The sequence below is a fragment of the Carettochelys insculpta genome, chromosome 1 (assembly GCF_033958435.1).
Source record: "Carettochelys insculpta isolate YL-2023 chromosome 1, ASM3395843v1, whole genome shotgun sequence".
Taxonomy (NCBI): domain Eukaryota; kingdom Metazoa; phylum Chordata; order Testudines; family Carettochelyidae; genus Carettochelys; species Carettochelys insculpta.
Window position 1 is genome coordinate 267,917,502 of NC_134137.1, and position 25,239 is coordinate 267,942,740.

The following is a 25,239-nucleotide window of genomic DNA, read 5'->3' on the forward strand; positions in this document are numbered from 1 at the left end:
AGAGCCAGAGTCTGACCTGGAGGCCAGCCCCGCACCTGGAAGCCACCCAAGGAGCCACCCCTTGGGACAGCAACAAGGAGTGGGGGCTCCTCATAGACGTCCCCTCCTGGAGCACCAGCTGGGCATCTGCCCACCAGGTTCCCCTGACCACAACAGTGAGTGGTCAGGTACATACCCCACAGGGCACAGACCCCTGGGCCATGGGGGGGGGCACCAGACACAACCGAGGGCCCCACACACCCCCAGTGCACCCCAGCACACAACTGCCCAGACACAGCACAGTCCCGGGACGGTGGCATGGCCGTCAGTGCCTGTCAGCGCCTGTCAGCACCTGCACCCATGGACAGCACTGTGCCCTAACCCCAGGAGCAGGGGGACCATGCAATGGGGCCACCCAACAGGGACACCACACCCACCGACGGGGGATGGAGACCCAGCACCCAAGGAGGGATTGGGGACATGGGCCACAGGCCAGGAAACAGTACTAACAGCCTTCTCTTTCCTCTCTACCTCTCCACAGCTGTACCATCCGAGGCCCCTGGCAGCCAGGCACCCTCCATGGTCCCTGAGAGCCCACTGGATGTCAAGCACTGCCAGGTCCCAGGGACACCACTGAGGCCAGAAGTACAGGCATGCCGCCACCGGACCCAGGGGATGGCCTCCGTGGACCCCCAGCTCCTGGCAGCTCTCCGGTGGCAGGCACAGGTGGCTGAGAAGCGGGTCTGCTTTGACAGGGAGGAGTCCACCTGATGCCAGGTGGCATGGCAGGAGTTCATGGGCATCTTCTGGACATAGCTGGGTCACTCCGGGAGGCTGTCACCCAGCTCCTGCCCCCCGCTGCCTCCCCTGCCACCCTCCCCGCCACTCTACCTGATGCCTCCCTGCTGCCCCACCTGCCTCACCTGATGCCCCACCTGCCTCGCCCACCATCTTGCCTGCCCAACCTACCACACCGCCTGCTGTGCTACCCTCTACCCCACCCCGATTGATGGGTCAATGGCCGAGCCATCCACTGGCCCCCCATTTGTATATAGTTGTCCCCCTTGTATATAGTTGTCCCCTTTTGTATATTGGTTCCAGTTTTTGTTATGCACGTGAGACAGTTTACCAGTATTCAATAATCCACCTTTTTATTTTCCAAAAATACTGAGATGTGTGCTTATTGGGGGGATGGTGTGGGGCAGTGTGTGAGCAGTGAGGGTGGTGTGCAGGAGGCCCTCTGGGGAAGACCAGGGAGGTGCTCAGGGCCTTGCGGACCCATACCCCCTCGTGGTGGGCCTGGCGACTGTGTGCGGTGGCTGGCTAGGGGAAGACAGTGCTGGCATCGAATACTCACCCCTTGACAAAGGCCTTCCCCTTGTTCTTGACAGTGTTGTGGAGTGTGTAGCATGCACCCACAACCTGGGGGATGTTCTGGAGGCAACATCCAGGCAGGCAAGGAGGCACCCCAGCAGTCCTTCAGGCAGCCGAAGGTCCTCTCCACCACCTGGCGGGCATAGTTCAGTTGGGCATTGTAGCACTCCTAGCTGGCAGTGATGTGGCCAGTGTACGGGCACATGAGCCAGGGCTGGAGTGGGTAGGCCATGTCTGCCATGAGGCAGAGGGGCATGGTGGTGTCCCCTAGAGGGAGCTCCCTCTGGGAGATATAGGTCCCCACCTCCAGCCGGCAGCACAGGCCTGAGTTCCTAAAAACGAGGGCATTGTGTGAACAGCCAGGCCAGCCCACGCAGTCATCCTGGAAGCAGCCCTGGCTCTCCACCATGGTCTGCAGGACCATGAAGTGGTATCCCCTCTGGTTGATGTATCTTCCCCCCGCTGTGGTCCAGGGCACGGATGGGGATGTGTGTCCTGTCTAGGGCCCTGAAGCAGTTTGGGAACCCCATGGCAACAAATCTGGAGATGGCTGCAGCCAGGTCTCCAACTTGGATGACCCTCTGGAGCAGCAAAGTATTGAGTGCACAGACCACCTGTGGGGGAGGGGACACAAGCACCCATGAGGGTTTGCAGGGTGTCCCAGGCCCCCTCCCCCCAGGCTCCCTTCCCGGGCACCTCACCAGGAACCTCCCCACTCACCCCCTCCCTCCCAGGGCACCTCTCTCTCCCTGGTCCCACACCCAGGCCCCTCCCTCCCCAGCCCCACACCTGGGCCCCTCCCTCCCTGGCACCCCTCCCATCTCAGCCCCACACCCGGACCCCCCTCCATGTCCCCCCTGCCCCCTCAGTGGGTGCGTGCCCAGGCCTCCTTACCTCCATGATGATGGCCCCGACCATGGCCTTTCCCACTCCAAACTGGTGTCTCCACGGAGCGGTAGCTGTCTGGAGTGGCCGGCTTCCAGAGAGCTATTGCGACCCTCTTCTCCACAGGGAGAGCTCACCACATCTGGGTGTCCTGGTGCCTCAGTGTGGGGGTGAGCCACTGGCAGAGCTCCAGGGAGGTCTGCTGGCCCATTCAGAAGTTCCACAGCCACATGTCATCATCCCACTCCCCCATGACCAGCTGCTCCCACCACTCGGAGCTGGTGGGGCAGCTCCAGAGGCGGCGGGGGAGGAACAGGGGAGTCCAGTGGTCAGGGGCATCCTCGTCTGCCCCTGGGGAGAACCCCGCTGCCAGGAGCTGCTGGGCGGCCTTTCCCATGCAGCACCTAGCAGGGCGCTTGCTCCCTGGGTAACAACCTGGAAGGCTTCCAGGTGCTGCTGCTGCTGCTGGTGTCCTTAGCTGCTGTGCGTCAGTCTGCGAGAGTGTGGCTAGCACTCTGCAGACCTCTTGCTGTGCAGGCTGGGTGTGTCTGGGAGGGGCCCTTTAAAGAAGTGGCTTGCTGTTGCCCTGGAAGGGCTATTCCAGTCTGTGACCCCGTCTGTGGGTTTTCCTGGCCTCTTATTTCGATGGGGAGCACTTGTGTGTGTGGACACTCTGTTTTTCCTTCCAGGGCGGCTCCTTCCAACATTCCCCGTCACTACTTCAACTTTGAATATCGACTGCACCAGCCCCGGAGGATGTGTGGACGACACACGTTGAAGTAGCCTATGTTGACGCTGTTACTTCAAAATAGGCTACTTCAATGTAGTGTCCTAGTGTAGACGTAGCCTATGAGTTTTACCCCAGAGCAAACATTTGAGATACAGGTATAGAGCTAATATGCAACTTCAAGTACAAAAAGGATACGTGCATGCAAATCACATAATTACATGCAACATACCAATCTTTTCACTGAAACATTACACATTACATTTTGTACAGGATTTGTTGCAAATAGATAACAGCGACTGATCTATGTGGTCATATTTTAATCAGCTAACATCACAGTTTAGGAGGAGTTTTTTATAGAAAGATCCTGAGAATAGGATGGATGCGGAAGGTCACCAATTCAAAATTACACAGGAAGATACAGTTGAAAGAGAACCTACTGCAGACAGTCCTACAATGGAAGCTACAGCCATTCGGGCATATTCGCAGAATGAATAATGAGTGAAAAGTCAAGACCCTGGTATTCGCCATAATGGAAGGTTCAAATAGGAGAGGCAAACCCCACAGAGAATGGGTAGATGATACAGTAAACTAGTGTGGAGCTAGTCTACAGAAACTAATCCATTCTGCACTGGACAGGGAAATATGGAAGGAAAAGTGAGGGAGGCATTGGATGCCAATGGGTGCTGAGCCCATCGTTGATGATGATGATGATAACATCACAGTAATATATACTTGAACTAATAATAATTGCATTGTATGGGGTTAATTCTCAATTATTGCACATTAGAGGTTTAGCCTCATAGACTGATTAAAATGATTGTTTTACTTGGATCCACAGTGGCTGTCTGAATGGACAGCAAATGGGACTAGAGGCATCCTGCCATTCGGTGGCCTTGTCCCCAGAAAACAGAGGAAGCTTTGTTGGATCAGGCATCCATGTGTGGAAATGAATGGGCTTTGAGAAAGTCCAAGGTAGAGCTTTTTCATTTCTTTTTACCTCCTTTGTTGTCCTCACCACTACCATCCACACAGCTCTAAAATCACCCACCCCTCCCCATTCCTGCCCTTCTGTTCCCCTCATTTTCCCTGTGCTATAACTGAACACCACGTCCTGAACAGAAGTTTGAAGTTGCCAGGTCAGCAGAGTAAGTTTCCATTTACTGAACACCTGAAGCATGACAGGAGAGAACGCATATATTTTATTCTATGGCAGGATCTTATCAGAATGATTTTCCTTTGTCATCAGGTACCAGTAAATTACCAAGTTAATGCCTAATGGAGAACTCAGCACTCTTCTTCTGTCACTCTCAGGCCACAATACAAAACATTTTCTGGCTGAAGAAAACAGATCTATGGATTTGTGACCCTCTCTTGTTTCAGAAGCGGAATGCACCCCGCAGAGTGCAATCTCCAGTTGGTGCAAAAAATCAGCCAGGTTCCATTGAAGTCCTTGGAGCTCTGCCTTTTTACAACAGCTGAGTGTTTGGCATCTCTTATGACCTGTTTGATTCTGAACCCATCTTCATCTAGTTAATCAAAACAGAGAGAAAAATAGGGCTTGATTTGGACTCCTGTTTCTGTATGCACACACCACCCCTGTGTCTAACCAAAGGAAAGTGGATACAGCAGGGCAGGCTTTTATTGACTCAAACCTCATTATAGGGAGGTTCCACTGACACCTTTGCAGTCTGGTTACTAATTGGCTACTTTGGAGTCTGTCTGAAGGGAGCAATTGATTTTACCAAGCTTTGGATCACTGGGCTGTGCAGGGGAGGAGAGGTTAGAACTTCCCCAGCACATTGGAGGGCTCTCTGGCTTGCAACTGCAAACTTTTCCATTTGAAGCAGCCATTTGAATGAACGAGCGTCCTCTCCCCTGAGCTGCCGGAAGGCGTTATAAAGGCAGGCAAACGACCCGAACAACAACCTGCCTGTGACACGTGACACAGTAAAGCCCGTCTTGCCGTACAGAGCAAACAAAGCGGAATTCACCGATAGGTGAGTGGGAAGCACAGAATCTGAGAGCAAAAGGTAGTGTTTGAGGCCTGCAAAGCTCCTGTTCGGAGCTCCAATGAGTTAAGGGAGAATAACCGGGAAGCAAATCACCCCTAATTTCATGGGGAACTGCTCTTTGAGGTACTTCAGCTCTGTGGGAAAGCGTAGGGGGAAGGGACAATGGCCAGGAGGGTAATTTTCTTAGGAGGAGCTGGGAGGGCCAAATTACACAGGGAATGGCATGCCTTAGCACGGCTTCGCCCCTCCGCAGTGCTCGGGGAAGAGGGGCTTTGGGAACTAGGCGTTTAGAACACTCCCAACAGCTGGGAAGTGTGGGCCACTGAGGAACTAGCCTGCGGCAGACAGAGGTCAGGACGGCTTGGCCGGCCAGCAGGGAGAGCCCCCGCTCCTCCGCGAGGGCTGGAGCTGAGACGCGCGGAACTATCCAGAGTGCTGAATGCGGGCGGGAGGAACGTTGAGATGCTCCCGGCACCTCTCCCCGAGAGAATTAAGTTTCCTCGGCCGGCCTGGCCCTCAGCCTCACTCCTTTGGCTTCTTTCGGACCTGAAGTCCTCGGTGAGGTGGGGGGTTAGGTCAAGTGGGAGATAACTCGGCTTCTTGTTAAAGCTACTGGCCTCTCTAGCAGGCTTGATCTGCTGTACCTGCAGTACCTGGGTTAGTAGAACCCTGGCTGGCCTCGGAAATCACACCCCCCGACGTGCAACCCAGACGCTCTCCGGGCGCCCAGGAGCGCTTAGCTTCTAAAGTAAGTTTCACGGCTATTTCTGAGGGCCGTGAGCATTCTCGGGGTTCTGGTCAGTCATTTGCATTAGCCCATGGCTCGATCATTTGCAGGACCCCATGCAAAGTCCCGGCGATCTGATGAGAGGACTTTGGTGGCGCAACAAACGTGTTAATGTGCAGATTGATCCGAAATAGTCTTGCCATCTAACCACACACCTGCCCTTGCCAGCCTGGGACTCTCGGGTGTTTGCAAAGATCGCCCCATGTTAGATATACTTAGGTGCTCCGAGAGGCGTCTGGGGGTTTATTGCTAGACAAACTCATTGCGCCTGCATACAGCAACGCTTCTGCCCTGCTCGCTTCCTATCACCTCTGTGCTTGACAGAATGTCCTCCCAGGCACGGCTTATACATTTAACAATACAGTAGCTGTAATGTCTCCAGAGCCGCCTCTGCGAGTTGGCTTTGAAAACCACCCTGATCTCCTTCTCTTTCCTTTTCCTGGACCGCTGGGAATTTTAAGGGCTCGGTGTGGTCTGTTCTGGATAAATCCCAGGATCTCAGGCTTTGAGCTTCCCTGGGCATCGGAAACAACAGTCCCCGCGCGAGGAAGAAAGAAAACTAGCGGTTGTCTGTTACCGATTGAATCGCTAATTCCTTCAGCTTCGGGGGAACAAGGCACCTCCTTGCTCTTGCTTTCAGACGGGAGGCAGGAGCCGCGAAGCTCTCCGTTCCCCGGCTAGCTAGCTCCTGAGTTGCGATCTGACAATGATTCATTGCCTTCTCTTGGCAGATCTAACTTTGCTCTGCTCGTTGGAACAGCTTGATCTGGACATAGCCAGCTGATTGCCTGGCCTTATCTGGTCAAGGCAGGAGCGTCAGTTTCAGCCAGAGCATGTGCTATAATTTCGGTCGGGTAAGTGCCTTTGAATGATTTCTTTGCAGGGAGCCCGATTGTGTTGTTCTGCTTTGCTCCCTTCCCTCTGTCTTTCTCTCGCTCTCTGGTGTCTATTGTTTATAGCTTCCCATGACTGATGCACTGCTCTGTATCAACCGCCCGCCCCCCTTCGCAGGGCGTTTAAATCAGCCGTCCGAAGGCGCCCGTCCGGGGACGGAGTTTAATGGGTGCAGGGGGAAACTAAGATCACAAATCTCCTGGAGGTGCACACCGTAGTAGCCCTAGAATAACCCGCTCCAGAGCCAACGCGGTGTAGCCCGTCCTGGGTGGGCGAGCCTGCGGGAGTCGCCAAGCAATGCGGCTGAGGAAGGCAGAAGCCAGGGCAGTTTTCAGCTCGACTGGGAGGCCAGCGCCACAGTGCTAACTAACCACCTCTTCCACCGGGCCCCAGGGCTCAGCTCCCCCTGCGCTAGGGAATGCTTCTCCTTCCAGTGCCTGGCAGCCGGTGGGACACCAAGGGCCGGGGGAAAGCGGCATTTGGACTCAGTGGCCACAGCCAGGCTATTTCTCCCACGAAAGGCTAAAGCTTCTGAGTGGTTACTGGGGGAGACCCCCTAGCCTAAAATGCTCTTCTTGCGCCCCAGCAGGGCGGACGGACGGGTGGTCCTGAAAGGCTGTCCCAGTGTCAGGGGGTTGTTCGCTTGCCTAGAGCCACCCCTCCCCCCACGCCTTGGGAAGACGCGTCTGATTCCCGCAGCCACCGGAGACTGGGGAAGTGAAGAGGTGAAGGGGAAGCCAAACACCCCAGGCTCTAGGCCGGGCCCTTGGCTGAGGAGCGAGGCAGGAAAGCGCGAGCTCCTTCCAGCCATGGGGCAGGGGTGCCCTGAGAGGAGCCTGCGCTTTGCTGAAGCAGGAATGAGGCGGGGATACAGGGTTACCTGAGGGAATAAAAAGTAGCAGTGCCAAGTAGCTGCCCCTGGGGTTAAAACACGCGCCTCGGAGCCTGCAGCGGTGCTGGGAGGGTGCGGAGTCCTAAATGGTTTGCGCCTTGGCCTGCTAAAGGCAGGGGTGTGAGCTCAATCCTTGGGGGGCATTTAAGGGTTGGGCCAAATAAAGAAAAAAGGGGGGGTGCTTGGTCCTGCCAAGAGGGCAGGGGACTGGGCTTGATGACCTCCCGAGGTCTCTTCCAGATCCAGGAGATGTGTAACTCTCAAGGTACTTTCTGGGGAACCTTTGCTAACAGCTAAGCCGGGCATGGCCTGGCTCAGCCCCATGCACTACCGCTCTACCTGTCATTTCCCCAGCGCGCAGACCGCCTGGTGGTTACCTGAAAACGGGTGAACAAGATGAGCGAATCTGAGGGCAGGTTCCTTCTCCTTGCAAAATCTCTGTGGAGCAAATCCAGCCTCCCACCCCAGTAGACAGCAGTGGGAACCCGAGCGAGAGGGAAGCCCCGCAGAGTTCCGCTCCACTTTCCCCCAGTGCATCCTAGGGAGCCCCCTGGAGTCCTCTCATGGTGCTAGTACCTCTGGGGAGGCAGGACGAGGAAGGTGCAGCGTGTCCCTCAGTTACTTCTCTTCCCGAGAGGCCTCGGATGTCCTTGAAGTGTTACCTGATGTCACCCCTGGGGCCGGGCCGCGCTGGGGTGCGGTCACATGTGCGCAGGCAGGGGAATCCTTGAGCGGTTTGCTCTGCAACCCTGAGGAGACAGCGATTCCCCTCCAGCCTCTGCTGCTTTCAGCGACTTGTTTTATCTTCTGGCTGCGTACGGAGGGGAGCGCTGCTCTGCCCGGAGAGCGGACTTGCAGCAAGCCCTTTCCGTCTGACCTTGAAAGCTGCTGTCTCCCAGAGGACTGCGCTAGATTACACCCCCACCCCCAAAGCATACAAAGGGCTGGAGGAAGACCACTGAAAATGTCTGCCCAACAGCATCTTTCCATGACGGAGCGCGGGAACGCGTTACCTGGAGAGGCGGCGGAAGCTCCATCCCTAGAGGTTTTAAAGTCCCAGTTTGACAATGTGTTGGCTGGGATGATTGAACTGGGATTGGTCCTGCCTCGAGCAGAGGGCTTACACTAGGTGGCCTCCTGAGGTCTCATCCAACCCTACCATTCTCTGATCCCTCATCTCTGGCAAAAACAAGGAGAAGTCCTGGGGCACCTTAGAGAGTAACACAGATATGGGAGCTTAAGCTTTCGTGGGCAAAGACCTGCTTCATCAGGTGCATCTGACAAAGTGGGTCTTTGCCCGGGAAAGCTTCTGCCCCCATATCTATGTTACTCTCTAAGGCGCCCCAGGACTTCTCCTTGTTTTTTGCAGATATAGACTAACAGGGCCACCTCTCTAATATGCGTCACCTCATGGTGTGGATCTAGCTCGTTAACTCCTCAGGCAAAGACCTTTCCGTCTCCCACGCCCAGAGCAGCAGGACTTCCTTCTGCCCGTGGCCTCTGGATGCTGTTTAACTGCCCACAGGGGGACCTGGGACCTCCCTGCCTGAGTCTGTGCAGTTTGAGGTAGAAGCGGGCTGGTGCTCAGCTCAGGCTGTAGAGGAGATTCATTCTGACTCTGTCAAAGTGGTCCGGGTGCCACCAGGTGGATGGAACAGTGGCCCATGCCCAGTCGGTGTGTGAGTTACAGCTACAGCCATGTATCCAGAGACTGATAACGGCGAAGCATATTAGGAACAGGGCAGGCACTGAAACTTTCCCAACTTTGTTCCTCCTCCAGCTGGCCCCTTAAGGTGGGGAGGGAGACGTCTGGGGACAGTAAATATCTGTTTCATGCTGCACGGCTCCCGCCCCGCTTCTTAACATCAGTTCCAGCCGCCACTGTTCGGCAGGTTGCAGGCGGCTCGGCTTTTGGTTTGCCCGGCCCTGCCCGGGAAAGGGGTCTGCATTTAAACGCGTCCGGCTGGGCGCAGCAAACGTGTGGTTCGTAAGACAGATTTCCTGCTCTGAAGAAGAGCCGGCCGGGAGCAGCCGCGCCGTGGAAGTGAAAGGGCATTGTTCACCCGCCGGGGGCCGCCGAGCCGTGGCTGCTAAAACTGGTTCTCAACACACCTTAGAGGCAGAGGCGGGAAGCCCTGTAATTTCCTTGGGAAAGAAATAGGGTGAGCTATAAATCTCAGAGACAAGAAGCCGTGGTACGCCCGAGGCTCCCAGGAGGGAAGGAGAAGCGCATTTTATAGGTCACCCCCATGTACAGCAGCCTGGCTGCAAGTCTCTGAGGAGGGAGACTTGGACTGAAACAAACGAGCCGTGTTTGGGGGCATTTAGTTACAGTTCCACCCACTGGAGCTCTGCTCCTCTGGGGTCCGGATGTGGGGCTGTATCTCAGCTTGGGGCAGGAGCCGGGACAGGGTATCGAGGAAGCCACGGAAATCAGTATGGAGCTTGGACCCCCCGCCGCCCCCTACCTAAGCTCTTATCCGGCAGGCTACTTGTTGCACTCAGTGTCCCCCGCTGGAGTCAGGGACACCTGAGAGGCTGGTAGTGCGACGAGGAAGGTGCCCACCCTCCAAAAAGTCCCCTTTCCTGCTCAGGAGCTGAAGGAAGCGACCTTATGGGATGCCCGAGAAGAGAGAGCCCTTCACACTGGGCCATACTTGTCCTACCTCTGAATCCACCTTGCCACAGGAAGGGCTGGTTTGTGTACATGAGCACTGGACTCCAATGCATCCCACAGGAATCAGCACCTGCACTCATTCACTCATTGTGGAGACATCGGGAAGGGTCCAGAGAAGAGCAACAAGAATAATCAAAGGTCTGGAGAACATGACCTCTGAAGAAAGGCTGAAAGAATTGGGCTTGTTTAGTTTGGTGAAAAGAAGATTGGGGGGGACATGATAGCGGTTTGCAGGTATCTGAAAGGGTGTCATGAGGAGAAGAGAGAAAACTTGCTCTTGGCCTCTGAGGGTAGAACAAGAGGCAACGGGCTTAAACTGCAGCAAGGGAGGTTTAGGTTGGACATTAGGAAAAAGTTCCTAACTGTCAGGATGGTCAAACAGTGGAATAAATTGCCAAGAGAGGTTGCAGAATCTCCATCACTGGAGATATTTAAGAAGAGGTTAGATAGACGTCTGTCAGGGAAGGTCTAGACGGTACTTGGTCCTGCCACGCGGGCAGGGGCTGGATTCGATGACCTCTGGAGGTCCCTTCCAGCCCTAGTGTTCTATGAGTCTATGATTCAGGGGGCACCTGGAGGGGGAAAGAGGCCTGTGCTCTCCCCCTTTCCCTTAATGAAGGTCCGGCCTAGTGAATTCTAGAGCACGGTCGGAGACAAGGTCTCAGCATGTGCTCCTGTGCCTTGAAGTGGCCTGGAGCTGCGTACGATCTCGTACCGTAAGAGCGACCCGGCAGCCAGCAGGAAACGCCCGGAACAGCGTGTGCCTGTGACAGGCTTGAAAACGGCGTGAGCCCCACACTCGTGTGAATCCAAAGTGATTTGACTTGCTAGACAGGCGGGCGGAAGACCCGCGCCGTGGCAAGCCGTAGCCTTGCTTGCCCCGTGACAATGATGCCATGAGCAGCATCCTCCCGTCCCTCGGAGAAGCCCTTCAGATGGCCCCCCTCCTCCTCGGGCTCCTGGGACAGGTCGGGCTCTGCTCCTCCCGCTGCTGGAGGAGAGGCAGCCGGTGCAGGCAGCAGAGCGGGCTGGCCGGAGCCGAGCAGCCCCCGCCTCGCGGTGCGTGGCTGCTGCGGCAGGGGGTTCGAGGGACCCGGCCACCTGTGTCACTCTGAGCGAGCTCACTAGGACTGAGGGTAGCCGGGGTAGGCTGCGCCGCGCCGCCCTTACTGGGCCTGGCATCCCGTTGTAACGGCAGCAGAGCCTTCCGCCCCCGGGTTAGCGAACGCGCTGGGCTGGCTGGCTCCACACTCCCAAGGTGCAGGGCACGTAACACCGGGACACAAGCCGGTGTCACCTTCACACGCTCGGCTCGGAGCTCTCCTTTGGCTGGCGGAACCGATGGCTTCCCCCCTCCGGTCCCCCACACCCTGTGTGTTTCCCCCAGAGGGAAAAGCCACCCCCCCCCCCACACACACACACCACCAGCGGGTTCCCATTTTTAAAGATGTTTATAGCTGGATTCCCTCCCAACTGGCACACTCCAGGCAGCAAAGTAAACGCTTCCCCGGCTGCCTGCGAACTGGTAGGCAGGTAGGCATCCTTCAGTCTGCCTGGACTATGGATCGCGCCCTTCCTAACCCCATTTAAGATCCTCCTTCGCAGCGTCGACTATGACTGTGGAGGCCCGCACGAGTCCTTGCTGCATCTGCTGCATGTGTAGTGGGTGTCTGGCAGGTCCTTGCTGCCCTTTCTATGGGCTCCCTTCTCCTCTGCCAGCTCTCTGATCCTCATCTCCCCCTTCTGAAGGCCCCTGTGTAGTTCCTGCCTGTGGACTAAGGGGATGCTTTACACCCAAGGGGAATTAACTGCCCTTGGCTGAAGGCATCTCCCTCTCCTCCCGGTTCCCTTGTCCCAGGGCCAGGGAAGCCACCGCCCGCGAGTATTTCAGCCCAATAACTTGCTTCCAAACGCGACTGTCCTGTCACTCCCCCTCCTTCTACCAGCGAGATCTCCTAGCCGGCGGGCAGCTCTCCGGGCTCGGCTGGAGCGGGCAGAAAGAAAGGGGGCGCGGTGGGGAAAGGAAGGGGGGGCAGGTAATTGAGAACAGAAGGACCCGGTGCGGATGTGCCAAGTGCAGATAAAGGCTCCTGATGAGGGCGGGGGGGGGGAGGTGGCGGGCGCGGGAGATAACAAGAAGCGGTGATTTCTATTCAGGGCAGCCGCCAAATCAGAGCGCGGGGCTCATCTTATTGGAGGAGAGGCTTCCCCAGCCGCCGAGCCCGGCGTGGGGAGAGGACATGGGAACCGCGCGCCGCAGAAGCCGCCCGCCTCTTGCAGCGCCCCGAGCGCGCAGCCGGCGCCAGAGCGGGGCGGTCGGAGGAGGGCAGCTCGCTTGCTAGCCGGGAAACACAAGGCAGAAGTTCACGCAGGCGCCTCCGCCCCGTCTTGCGGCAGGATGACTGACTACCAGCCCTCTTGCGAGCCCCGGGCTCGGCTCTTGCCAGCGCCCCGGCTCGGGGGGAAGCCGCGCAGCCCGGTGCCGGAGCCCGCCGAGTGCGCGGTATTTTGAAAGCCGTCCAGCGGGGCAGGGCGCAAGCAGACGGCTCCCAGCGCCAGCAGCGCGCCGAGCGGGTATGTGGCCGGGCGTGGGACCAGCCCCCTCCCCGCGGCCCGGCCCACCTCTCGCCCAACGCTTTCCAACTGTTGTTCTTTCCCCCAGCCTCGCCGCACCGGCTCGTCCGCCTCCCCGCCAGCCCCTCGGCTCGCCCCGGCTATGGACCGGAGCCATTCCTCCGGGCCGTGACTGGCACAGCTTCCAGGGCTGGCTGGACCTGCCCGGCGCGCTCCCCAGCAAACCGCCCGCGGAGGGATGGGGTGCACCTTGGCCTGAGCGCAGCAGCCCAGGTAAGGCTCCCCCGCGCCGGCTGGGGCTGGGCTTGCTTCCCCGCACCCTGGGGATTCACCGCCGCGCAAGGGCCTGGCAAGCCCCGTCCATCACCGACCCTCGCCTTGTGCTTTCACGGCAGAGCAAATCGGCTGTAGCGAGAGGAAACTTCTGCCGGCGGGCTCGGGGGTAGGGTAGGGCGTCTGGGTGGCCCCCCTAGAAAGTGGCTCTGGCGCGGGCAGCGGAGCGCGGGGGGACCGATTCCCGACCCCCTGGCATAGCCCCGGGGGTTGAGGCAGCTGCGGCAGTCCCGGCGGGGCTTGGTTCTGGCGCACTCCTGCCCAGAGCTGGGGCCCGCTCGGTCGCCGCTGCAGAGGGCTGGTGCCAATCCAGCCTGTCCCTTCCCGGCAAAGGGCCTTGGCTGTCGGAGCGCAGGGCCCCGGGCGGGGAGAGGACCCGGGAATGAGGAGCAGCCCGCGGTAGAGCCGGGTCGGAGTTACCCCGCGGGCTGGGCTCCGGCACAGAGCCGGGCAAGGCTCAGGACGCGCGGACTTTTAAACCGCGTGCGGTTAGGGGCTGGGAGGGACCGCCCGGCCAAGCGCTGCCCCAGCCTGCCCGCTTACGGCTGCTCCGGGCCCCCTTTGCTGTGCCCGCGCCAGCCGCTCGGGGCAAATGCGCCCTCCCCGGGCAGGAGGAGCGGGGCGCCGCGAGCCGCGGGGCTGATGTGTGGCGGGGCTCAAACTTTCCCGGCCGCGGGAAGAGCCGGGCCCGAGGCGGTGGGGGCAGGTGTGAAAGGGAAGGAGGGAGGCAGCCCCAGAGGCGGCTTGTGGGAGGGTGTGTGGGGCCAGACGCCGCGGGGACTGGTCGCCGGAAAGCAGCCGCCTACCCAGCTCGCAGCTCCGCGGCGGGCGCAGGATGGATCTGGGCTGAGGATCGGGCCCCCGGGACGCAGCGGCTGGGGGCGCACCAGGCGCAGGGCTGCGGGGCCAATTTGTATGCGGGGGGGTCGGGTAGAGGCGACGAAGCAGAGCCGGGGCGTCCCCCGCCCCCGTCCACCCCCCCGCCCCGTGCTCCTCGGCAGCGGGGGTGGATGGATGCGGAGGGAGAAGCCAGGCCGGTCACCAGTCACCGAGGCGGTTCCCCTCGGGCCATTGCTCCCTCGCGTGCCGCTGCTCCACGCGCGGGCACCTGCGCCCGGGGATAGGCGGGGTGTATGCGGCGGGGCAGCAGCCGCCCCGGTGGCGGGGGCTGGGGGGAGGAAGGCTCCCAGGCGGATCACGCTGTCGCCCCCCTCCGGGACCCGGCGTTTGGGAGGGCTGTGGCCAGGGCGAGCTGCGTTTCCGGGGGCGGCAGAGCCGCTCGCTCCAAAGGGAGCGAGGTCCCAGCCCCGGTCTGCGGGGGAGGGGAGATCCACCTCCGAAACAGCCGCTCCCGAGGCTGCGCGCGTCTCGGCCCCTCCCGCCCCGGCACTGGGTGCTGCCCCCAGGCCCGCCGCCACTTGTTCCAATGGAAACACCCGCCCTTGGGAAGAGCCCTCGGCTTCCCCTTTCCCCCGCGTCACCCGCCCTCCCCCGCCCGCTTTCCTTAGAGATCCCAGGCGAGCAAATCCTGCCTGGAGCAGCCCGGGCTGAGGCCGCTGCCTCGGGAGGGGGTGACGTGCCCCGGGCCGCTGCCACAGGAAATCCCTGGCCCATGCGCCCAGCTCGAGTCGTATCTTGCCCGCTGCCCACCTGCTTCCCCGCAGGCAGCTCCCTGCGAGTTCCCGGCCACGGGGAAAGCCACGCCCGCGGCGCACGGGGCAGCTGCCGGTGGAGGCGGGGGGGGGGTCACCCTGCCCCGGGGGCGCGCCGCGCACCGGCCCCTTCTGGCTGCTGGAAGCGACACACGGATCGGAAGCAGCGCGCCGCTGCGGGCAGGTGGCCCCCAGACGCTAGCAGAGCCCGCAGGGCTGCTGGGCGCGGAAGAGGGGGGCTCATGGGCTTAAGTCGGGGGCCCATTTCCCCGGCCTGCATTGCCCGCCGGCGCCCCGCTCCCCCGCCGGCCGGCCCCCTTCCTCTCCTCCGCGCCGCTCGGCCCAGGAAAGAGCCCGCCAGGCAGGAGGCCGCTGCGGTGTAACTGACAAGGTCAGCCCTCCCCGCCTGCGCGGCTCCGCACTAGCCGGGCAAGGTGCGTGGGGACACAGTGTTCTCCGGGCGGATAGCGAGATGCTCCCGGCCTTGCCAGGAGGGGCTGTGGCCTTGTCCCAGCACAGGCAGCTCATTTATCGCGGCCTGCGGGACTGAAGTGTCTCAGCTGGGGAGCCCGGCAGGATTAGTTTAGATGGAGCTGATCCAACACTCCCTAAAGCCCGGTGGGAAGCTGGGGGGCTTCCCCCCATTTGTGTCAGTGCGGTTTGAATCAGGCTCAAATTATCTAGAGGAATAAGATCCGATATGTTCACTTCAGGCTACCTGTAAGCACATCCTCCTCCCCCACCCTAGGACTTACTCTGATCAGGTTCCATTCAGACTGGAGTTTCAGTGGGTAGTACCCTGTCGGGTACCTCTTGGGGGCAGAGGCTTTCCTGGGCAAAGACCCGTTATGCTCCAAAATATCTGTTAGTCTGCAAGGTGCCACAGGACTTCTAGTTGTTTTTGAAGATCCGGACTCTCTGGGCTACCCCTCTGATACTCGGGAGCAGGATTCCTGCCTTGCTACACATTGCCAGTGAGGAGAGGTTTTGCAGAGAGAAGAAAGCTGGTCTCTGTTTCAGCCTCCTCCTGCGGAGGCTGAGCCCCATGTCTGCTCCAAAAGGCAGAACCCCGGGGGCTGGCATTCTGTACTTGCTGGGGCGGGGGCAGTGGGAGGTTAACATTTGATCTAAATAGTAGATCTGAAGCCTGTAATTGCAGCTGAGTGCTCCGTGCCCAGAGGCGTGCCAGCCCTCAGGCTTGTGGTTTATGACACAAAACAAACCACTCCGGTGACACATGTATGCGCCTTGCAGTGCTGATCCCTCTCTTGTTTCGGCTACTCTTTGTTATGTTTGGCTCAGCTTCCCACCCCCTGGCTTCCTTTCCCACCTCTTACCACTCTCCTTTGCATTGGGTGCTTTAGCAGCAGAAGGGACTTGCATGGTGGATCAGGAAATTGCACACTGGGCTAATCTGATGGGCAATTTCACAGGCTGGAAATCTGGCCCTCCCCACTCTGTCTGAGATCTATCTATGAGTCCTGCATTGCAGTCAGCTGCTAGGCTGCTCCCCTACTCCAACGAGGTTCTCTTCATGGAATCATAGAATCCCGGGGCTGGAAGGGACCTCAGGAGTTCATCTAGTCCAGCCCCGCGACCAAAGCAGGATCAAACCTAACTCCATGGTCACAGCCAGGACTTTGTCAAGCAGGGACTTAAAAACCTCCACGGATGGAGATTCCACCACCTCTCTAGGTAATGTGTTCTAGTGCTGCACCACCCTCCTGGTGAAACAGTTTTTCCTCATATCCTCCTCCTCTGTAACTTGAGACCATTGTTCCTTGTTCTGCCATCTGTCTGTGTCAGTGTTCAGCTTAGGGATGTGTGTGAGGGCCCAATACTTGTGAAAGGAGATAAGATGATTTCACCCGTGTTGTGCCATCAACTGTCTAAGACCCTTGAACATGTTTATGGCTTCTGTTTAGTTCCCTACTCCCCTCCCTTAAGTTCCTTCACTCTGGTCTGGTTCTCCATGTCCCCCTAGTGGATCTCTATTTTTCAATGTGTCTGACACTACCTGGCTTCTGTTTGCCATTCACAGATGTCAGATGTGAGAGTCCCCACCGCATCTGCCACTGACAGGTTCTCACACAGTTACCCCCAACCTCCCAAACTTTCTCGTCTCCATTGATATACAGACCTACATACCTAATACTCTGTCACAGTGCTGTTTTCATAGCAATAGGGCACAGGAAATTCAGCCAGTCCCATCCTAATGACCCAGATCTTCTCCCAAAGCAACCAAGACCTCTCAGGCTATGTCTACAGCAGGGAGATTTTGTCAACAAAACCCAGGGCATGTCCATATTCCCAAAGTGTTCTGTCAACAGCAATCGACAGAATGTGGCATTTTTGTCAACAGTGCCCTGCAGTTCTCCTGTGAGGCAGAACACCTCTTGACAGAGATTTTACAACAGAAGCCAATCTGGACATTCACAGGGTGGGGATGGGGGCTGTGTTAACACAGGGGGCTTCTGGGTAGCTCTGTCTGCTGTACTTCTGCTTGACCATTTTGTCAAGAGAGCGTCCAAGCAGTCCAGCCACTCTCTGTTGACAGAATGGAGCGCTTTTTTGATTCACTCCCCAGTCTCCCTGAAATCTGCCAACAGAAGTTTTGTCAGAAATATATTCTGACAGTAACTTCTGTGGACTTATCGCTTCAGTGTAGACATAGCCTCAGAGTGTGAGTTCAGTTTAGGTGAACCCAACTCCACAGGTAGATTGCTCTGGGTTGCAGAGTCCCCCATAGCAGCACTTTCCGGTACCCAAGAAAGGCCTGAAGAATGATGCTGGGCCATGGGAAGTGGTGGCCTTCAGGCAAAGCTGTTCTGGGGATCCACCTACAGAAGTAGGTAAGCAAGAGGGGCACCTGATGATGCATTCAGAACTAAGCTCCCACAGAGGGGTTTAAGCCCAGAATGTACCTGATTCTTAAAGAGGCACCTGGCACCTCGTGTGTGTGTGTGTGAGAGAGAGAGACAGAGACAGAGACAGAGACAGAGTTTGGTTTTGTCATGAGAGAGGATCTGGGAGTCAATTTTCCAGCTCCCTTGGTAGGGCCTGGTCCCCAGGGGAAGGATCAGCTGAGGAGAAGCCATCTGCATGTATAGAATCTGATCCAGAAAGAAGCTAAAAACTCTAAATGCCTGGTCCCATGGTTTTGTCAGCCCCAGGAGACTCCAGTTACGCTCTGCTGCACTTTTGCTGTTCAGCCCACAGGTGTTCCTTGAGCTATTGCTCATCTCACAGGCTGGCTCATGCTAGTCTTACTTCCATGCCTAGGTCTTTTGCTGTCCTCCCTTCCTCAGGTCTGCCCACCCACCCTCCACAGGATTCTGTAGACTACTTTAATATTTGTATCCGCCATTGCACTATTGCAGCAATCAGATAGTTGGACTACAGGAGGGCAGTCTAGTTCCAGTCCTGCCTCTGACACAGACTTACATAGTAGAAGGAGCTTCTTTGCCTCAGTTTCCCCAGATGAAGTGTTGGAGGAGGTTAACCATACATACACATATACGTAGTGTGATGGTGAATTATAATTATTAGTTAATGCCGGCTTAGTGATTTGAAGATGAAAACATTATCTGGCACTAAGAGTTCTTAGAATCCTGGTCAGTGTAATACCTGTAACTTCTCACTTGCATCTTGTCCACTCTGCCTGAACCCTGTACTTCGTAGTCAACCAAGTCCCAGCTATGGGTAGAACACTCAAAATGTTCCATACAAAAAGCTTTTGTGTAGAGATCCGGAGGGTTTATTTGATCATCTTTTTGTAAAGTGTTCTATAACCCCAGTTTGCTGATTCTATACTTCCGCTATGAGTTATTCACTGTAACAAAAGGAAGAGCATTGAATCTGTGCAGGATGAAGCTAAACCAGGAGGCATTAGAAACAGTTGTGTTATACTTCTGCAGCCCAGGAGAAGAAAGACAAGCAAACAGAACGAGGTAGGTTTGTCTTCATCGACTTTCTTTTTCCAGTCAGTCTTTTCCTCTGCAGTGAATGCTCTAAAAACCCAGCAGATCTCACTTTAAGGCTTTGAAGGTTAAGGCATCAAACGCTAAACAGCATATACAACTCCAGAAGAACAGGTAAGGGGTAACCGGAGGTGCCAGAAGGGTCCATGTTAGTAATTTATTCAGGAATCTCGTGATTTTTCTCTCCATATACCATGGGCCTAATTGGTAAAAGTACATACAACTACTGGAGGCTTTTGAAGATGTTGGCCTCATTATGCATGCATTGTAGATGATGCACATGTAGGGGCATCAGTGGGTAACAATAATCAGACTGAGGAAGGTCAAAAGGCATCATTCAAACTTAGATCCAGCCTATGGGATGGCAAGGGTGTTGGTTTTTCAAATGTTTGTAGGTTTAAATGTTAAAATCAGATAGTAGTTTTCAAACCCAAGTGAAAACATAAGAGAAGAGGCAGATGCACTCCACAGTGTGCAAAGTTGCAGATTTCCCCCTCTCCTCTGCACTTGTGGAAACAGTTGCACTTGTCAGGAATTACACAGAGTATTTCTTCCATCCTCCCAAGAGATTCTGTGTATTAGAGGCAGCTTACACTTTTATCTAGCCTTCCATACCATTTTTGAGATAGGAAGTGCCCAGGAGATGCAGTGCGTCGACTACATGGCAGTCCTCACCCTGCCACCTCACGGGCAAATCATCGGGTGCTTTTGGTCTGCACCATTTAGCTCTGGATCCCCAGCTGAATTAGGGTGATAGATGATTGTCACTGCACCCCTGCTTTCCAGCATCAGTCCCCCTGACATCAGCCAGCAGAATTAAGAGCTGAAGCTGCCAGTTCTAAGAGTTGGATTAGAAGATGGGGACCTTTTCACAGGGTCTGTGACATCTATTGTCCTTGCTCAGGTTTAGAGATATTATTTAGTGAGCGTAGGAAGCTGGCATTGGCAGACAAGTTTTGCAGGATTGCCATCAGTGCTGTACCTTTGCATCAAATGCTGCTTGTGTCCCATGTAGACAATGCTGCAGGTCAGCACTGTCTTCAAGCAGATGTCTCTTCTCACACCCCTGTCACCATTATCTCCATCAGTAGCATGATTTTAGACCAGAGAGGGTGAGGCCAAGGTACACTAAGTTTCGTTTTGTTTCTATTAAACCCTTTATGAAGCATGTTTGCTAATAAACCATGTGCACCCAGTGGGATCCCAATAGTGCATGTGCTGCCATATGTTCAAGAATATAAAAGTAAAATAAACCAAATTATCAGTAGAGATGAGATCTTCACTGAGCCAATGACTCACTCCAGCTGAGGATCTGTCCCTCTATCTTTTTGTTTGGCGAGATGCTGTCCTGACTCCTGGGTACCTAGTAACTTATTTAGACCTCTGGGTTAGGTTCAGATCTTAATTACATGCCTGCAAATGGGGAGTCACTCCACTTATTTTTAATGGAATCACACCAACGGCTTTTAGCTCAGAATTTGTGTTTAATGGGTAACATTTTCTTGAAGAAGCTTCATCAAGATAGGCTGAGATTTTGACACCTACCCATTGAGCAGCTCGAGGGAGCTTGCTGCCACTAAAGGGAAGGAGCAGTGTGATAATCGACATGATTAGTGGGATGGAAAAACTCTAATAATGATAGCAATTAGACATCTTTAATAGTGACTAAAGCACAAAAGGTGACAAGCAACTGCGACTCCAAGCACCTCTCAAAGTTTGCTCCAAATTTTTTGAAAAACAGTGGGAAAATTATAGATGGATGCAGTTCCTGTGCAGACAGGGAATTAAACACAGTGCACTAAGGCTATGGTTACACTACAGTGATTTGTTGACAGAAGTCACCGTGGGAAGAGATTTCCCTACAAAACTTCTGTCAACAGAGTGTGGCCACACACAAACTAGAGCAGCCAAACTGCCTGATGGCTCTCTCAACAAAACAGGGACCTGGAAATACAGCAGACAAGGCTGCCCATTGTCCTGGACACCCTGTCTGTCAAAAGAAGGTTGTCGCCCCAGAGTGTCCACACAGCTTTTTTGTCGATGGGCCACTCTTCCTCATCTGGGAGAGGCAGAAGATTGTTGGTGGAAGTGCCAACTTTTGATGACATACTGTCAACAACATGTATATTGTGTGTGGATGTTTCACCAGTTTTGTCAGAAAAACTGGGTTTTTGTCAGCAAAACTCGCTAGTGTAACCGTAGTCGAATAGTAATATCTTCCAATAATGTTATCAATTGCTACCAAAAAGCTATGTTGTGGGTTCCTTTTTCATGTAATGAAGTGGCTAGAATTGGCTTTAAGAGGGGTCTGAAAATGGTTTGGGGAATGCTTGGGGGGTCATCACTAGTGAAAAGATTGGGAACCACTGGTCTAGTTAGTCTTCAACTGTTGTGAAAAGCACTACTTGATACAAAGAAAACACAAAATTTGTTAAAAAAAACCAGGAGAAGACCTTCTCCTTCTCTGATTTCTTTGAGTTTGATCTTCAGCAGGCTTGAATGGTTATAGCTCCCTTGCCTTCAGTGAAGCTACACTTATTTACATCATCTGAGGACATGGTCTTGTATCATTTTGAATCTATTTCCACTTTCAGGCAAAGAAAAAAAACACATCTTGGCCATTACTTTAATAAAGATCTGCCCAGTCAGAAGATGTATATTCCTCAGATTGAGATACTAATGAATTTTCCTCTAAAGCTCTACAGTGGTTTTCTAATGTCTCTTTCTCCAAACCCTTTTAACTCATCTGGCCAGTTAATTTCTACAGATTCATAATGTAGAGAAGATGGGCTGGTAATTCCTTTCGTTAGGCCAACCTAGCACTTTGAATTAGAACTGGTCAGGTATTAAACAAGAGTTCACAAATAGTTTTATGAATAAATGTGGCAAGTTCATTCCACATGTTTGCAAAGTTATGTCTTTTGTTGTCTGTGAGAAGTGAGTGACTAAAGATGTATTAATAAAAAAAAGTGCATTCATCTCAACCATTTCATGAATTTTAGCATGAATAATTAACTGGAAATGCGTTGTTCATAATTCATGACTCATTATTTTCTTAGTCAAAAATTTCAGCTATCCAGTCAGGCGACGTAGAAATTGCAACGCTAGATGAGACTTCTGGTTGATTAAGTCCAATATGTAATCTGTCACAACAAGGTAATAATAGATGCTTCAGAGGGAGGTGAAAGAAATACCACAGTATCCAATAATGTATTGACTTGCCCATAAGGAAAATGTCTTCCTAATATCCCCCCGTTAGAGGCTGGCATAGCCTTTAGGAACATAAGGTTTGTATCCCTTCTGGAAAAAACAAAACAAAAACAAAAAAGCCAAGCGAAAATCTTTCTTCACTGTTACTGTGGATATTGTTTAACCCCAGAGATTGCATATGCAGATTTTGCAACTTTACTGTACTCCCACTTTTCCAGATGATTAATAAGCATTATTTCTAATACAGAACCAGGGCCACCCTATAGTTTATCTTTTACCCTGTTGAAAATAGACTATTCTTGGGTAGTCTTTGTTTTCATCGCTTAACCAGTTTCTAATGATGCTACTTCCTTTACTTCTCAGCCCACGACTTCTTAGTTTCCTTAATACCTTTTTGGGAGAGACATTATCACATTTTGTGTTAAAGTTCAAACAAATTATATCAGCCAGTTCTCCTCTATCTGTGGTTTTGTTCATGTGTTCAAAGAATTCTAATATATATGTTTATGTAGGTGTTCTATAATTCTATTTTTGATCTTTTTTTTTTTCAACCAGTGTAGAGAAGTCAGGCTGTCTGATCTATAATTCCTGAATAGAGGTACTATGGTTGCTCTCCTTCATTCCTTTTAGAGAGTATCTGACTCCAATGAGAGACTGTATTTTTTATCAGCCCTTCCACTTCATTTTAAGTGCCTTTCAAACTCTGTAAGGTTTTGTGACAATCCTGTTTTTTATTTTATCAGTTTCTTTCTCTCTTAACACTTGTATATTTGGGAGAGAGCTGGCTAAAATATTTTCAACACATCATGTGTTCATCGGAAATGCTAATTTGTTAAAACTGAATTTTTTTGCAGAGTAGTCCTGAGGATTAGACAAAATTCCTGACTTCAAAAATGGCTGAGAAAAACATTTTGAAGTGGCTGAAATGTTTCATTTTTCACAATAAAAAAACTGGCTTCCTAGTTCAAAATGACTTCAATTTAAAATTTAAGCTAATTAGACTGGAACTAAATTTTTAAAAAGGAAAAAGATGGAAATCAAGTGAAACACTTCAATTTTATTCAAAAAATCATATTTTGAATGATCCAAAGTGAAAAAAAAATTGGTTTACAAACATTTGTATAATTTTGACTTCCATCCCAGTTTGGGTTGAGAAGAATGTCAAAATCTCAAATACATTAACAGGACAGTAAAACAATTTATGCCTATGTCTAATATGACAATTTACAATTCCTTTATTTCCCTGAAAAGAACAGGCCCACTGTAGACCTCAACACATCTTCTTGGGCTGAAGATGGATGCAGATAAATCATTCAGTATCTCTTCAATGTCTTCTTTTTATTCCTGGGTAGTCCAGGAGACCCACAAATTCTTTTGAAGGCTTCTCAATTTTAATATGCTTAAAGAATATATTTCTTTATTTGCTCATCAAATGATTTCTTCTACTGGAATACTTAATTCCCATCTGGCACATTTCTTGCCACAATTTAAGTTCCTTATTTTGGCTTCACTAGGGTGGATTTTTATTTTATGGAAGTTATTCCTTTTGGCTGCAATAACCTCTTCAACTGTGCCATTTAATTAAACAGCTTTTTCCTCCTTGCTTTTCTCATTCCTTTTCTGGTTAGTGCATTCATGCCTTCTCTGATGCAAAAAAGGTAGGCTTAAGTAGCTCCATTTTGATTCTAAAAACTTTAGTTTTTTTGTGTTTGCACCTAGGGTTTTTACGTAGCTTACTTTTTTAACCCCTACTTCTCAAATGTGGTGTCAATGAGCTTTTTCTTGGAATAACTACTGCCCTCAAAATGATGAACTCATTTGTATTGTGGTCTTTACTCATTTGTTGCTCAACTACAGTTGCTTCTTGAACCAACCCTATCTACAACTTAAGATTTAAGTGGAAAACAGCCTTCTGTGTACCCTGGCACTAGTTGTCCTAAGAAAGAACCCTCTAAAACATTGTGGTGAGGTGTCCACCGCACACAAGCCCTGAATGGGTTAACATGTTCCTGGTTGGATCAATTAACGTCAGATCCTGCAGCCAGTGGGGAACCACAGATGGATAGGGCCTTATGACAGATGAAGTCCAGCTGCAGGAGAAGCTGGGCTAGGATTATAAAACCGGAAAGGGGCTATAGGGAGGAGGTCTGCAATAAGGGTGATGTAGTCATGGAAAGCAGAGGAAGCTCCAGAGACAGGAAAGGAAATGGAGCGAAGGGATAGGAAAGAGCCCAGAGTCTGAGACTGAGCAGAGCTAGTTTATTAGCCGCTAAGTTCATGGGCTGGAACATGGAGCAATTGACCTATAGCCTCTGGTCAATTTTTACAGAAATAGGAAACTGCCAGAGATGTCAGGCAAACAGCTTGCTGGTGTTACCCCAGAAGTGAGGGAAACTGTATAGTGATGTGGCTTGAAGGCTGAGTCATGAAGGAGCCACCCCCTTATCACTGAAAGCTAGGGACCAGAGCGAGCAATCAAAAAAGAGGGTGTAAAAAGGGGCAAGAGATAATTCCTAGACCCAGCAGATCCACCTGCGGTGACTGTAATCCCTTCACAGGCACCAGTAAATAGCTTTTTGAATCCTGATGTTATACATGGGGCAGGGGCATGCTAGAGTGCAGCTATGCTGTTGCTATCCTCTTACAAGTGTAAAATTATTTAAAGGCATTTGCAAGCCTTGCATGGCTGGGGCAAGTTAGCGTAGCCCCTCACCTTCTCTAAGGCATGCCAAGGCCAAGTGGCACAGGATGCAGAAGCCATGACTAACAGCCTCACAGCCCAGGCACACCCTAGTGCCACACAGGGCTCTGCCATGAGGGACAATTCGGCCTATAGTGTCATACACTTGTTTTTCTGTTACACAAAGTGCCAGGTAATAGTGATTCAGACCCTGTTTCAGCAGTTGCTTCGCTGAAGCTGGGGAGAAGAGTAAGTGCATAGATAATGAACCTCTCTGTGAACTTAGCCATGACCTGGACTAGTGGTTGTTAAGGGAAGGAGAGAATTAAAGAGAAAGATATAGGCATGGCACAGCTCATTCTAATGTTTCTTATTCTGTGCAGTGGTTAAATTGAAGGCTTTCATCTCCAGAGCTGACACTCTGGTATCTTTAAATCCATGCTTCAGTGTCGAAGCATGTCTAACTTCAGGCACAAGACTTTGAAAATTTGGGCCACAACCTTTTAAAGATTAACAAATTGGTAATAGAAACATGGATCCAACTCCTATGGAGAATCTCCTGTGTGTAGATTAGCAGGGC

General features: G+C 53.1%; 1 protein-coding gene across 5 annotated transcripts in view; it reads left to right on the top strand.

Moving 5' to 3' along the window:
• The first annotated feature begins 12,462 nt into the window (after positions 1 to 12,462).
• The window catches only part of CHRM2 (cholinergic receptor muscarinic 2), a 128,045-nt gene continuing 115,268 nt past the window's right edge, over positions 12,463 to 25,239 (top strand). For all 5 annotated transcript variants that reach the window (XM_075006808.1, XM_075006834.1, XM_075006826.1 and 2 more), the window contains exons 1-2: positions 12,463 to 12,804; positions 12,893 to 13,077. The gene's annotated coding sequence lies outside the window, so the exon portion shown is untranslated. The remainder of the gene's footprint in view (positions 12,805 to 12,892; positions 13,078 to 25,239) is intronic.